Source organism: Ananas comosus, unplaced genomic scaffold, assembly GCF_001540865.1.
Source record: "Ananas comosus cultivar F153 unplaced genomic scaffold, ASM154086v1, whole genome shotgun sequence".
NCBI classification, from domain to species: Eukaryota; Viridiplantae; Streptophyta; class Magnoliopsida; order Poales; family Bromeliaceae; genus Ananas; species Ananas comosus.
In genome coordinates, this window is record NW_017893254.1 from 165,350 (window position 1) to 165,828 (window position 479).

Genomic DNA, 479 nt, shown 5'->3' on the forward strand with positions numbered 1-479 from the left:
CGGAAAACAGATTTAATACCTGGCCCGCTACGTCCCGCGTACTTAGATAGTATAGAGACTGAGCTATCTTTATATATATGTATATATATATATTATATAAAAATATAATATATAATATATATATATATATATAATTATATGTATATAATAATAATACTATCGGTAGTAAACGAGCCGTTTTACTACCGATTTGTTTCGATGATAGAACTTCCAAATTGACGATCGGCTCCATTGAACATGATCTATACCACTTGAAGTGTGTTAGAAATCAAATTTCAAATTTTTTGACATAATTTGCTATGATCAAAGGTTTGCAAAATTGTGTAATTTAATGGTCGATAAAAGGTCGTTTTCTCGTTTAACGGCGTAAGATATCCAAATCAATTGAATTTTTGTTAGAAATTTTTTAAACAATATTTAAAATAGAGATCAATACTCTTGATCTTGATTACAAACTCCTAGTCATCATTTTTTAAAGA